The sequence below is a fragment of the Arachis ipaensis genome, chromosome B08, assembly GCF_000816755.2.
Source record: "Arachis ipaensis cultivar K30076 chromosome B08, Araip1.1, whole genome shotgun sequence".
Classification (NCBI taxonomy): Eukaryota; Viridiplantae; Streptophyta; class Magnoliopsida; order Fabales; family Fabaceae; genus Arachis; species Arachis ipaensis.
The window spans coordinates 37,311,035-37,311,471 of record NC_029792.2 but is presented as its reverse complement, the minus strand read 5'-3'; positions in this window follow the sequence as shown (position 1 = coordinate 37,311,471).

Genomic DNA, 437 nt, shown 5'->3' with positions numbered 1-437 from the left:
TCCATACAAAAATATAAGTTCATATATTCTATTAGAAAAATATAGGGTACTAATATATTATTTGCTAACTTATGTCAACAATAATTATTATTTTTTAAACACATCTATAAAGAGACATATCCAAAAAATATATTTATAAAAACACTTCCATTAGACACAGCCATAAAAAAGATATTTTATTAAATACATCCACAAAGACACTTTCATTAAATACAGTCATAAACAAGAGTTGGCAGAAGTTGGTAACAATACTGTTGGTAACGTAGCGGGATTGTATTCTATTTCACGTTAGACGCGCCTCTTCTAGCACGTCGATTTCACGCGCTTCCTAATTTAATAGATTTTTCGATCAACGTGCGCACGTTCTTCTTCTTCTTCTTCTCTTTCGTTATCGTCGTCACCAACACCACCACCACCACCTCCTCCTCCTCCTCCCC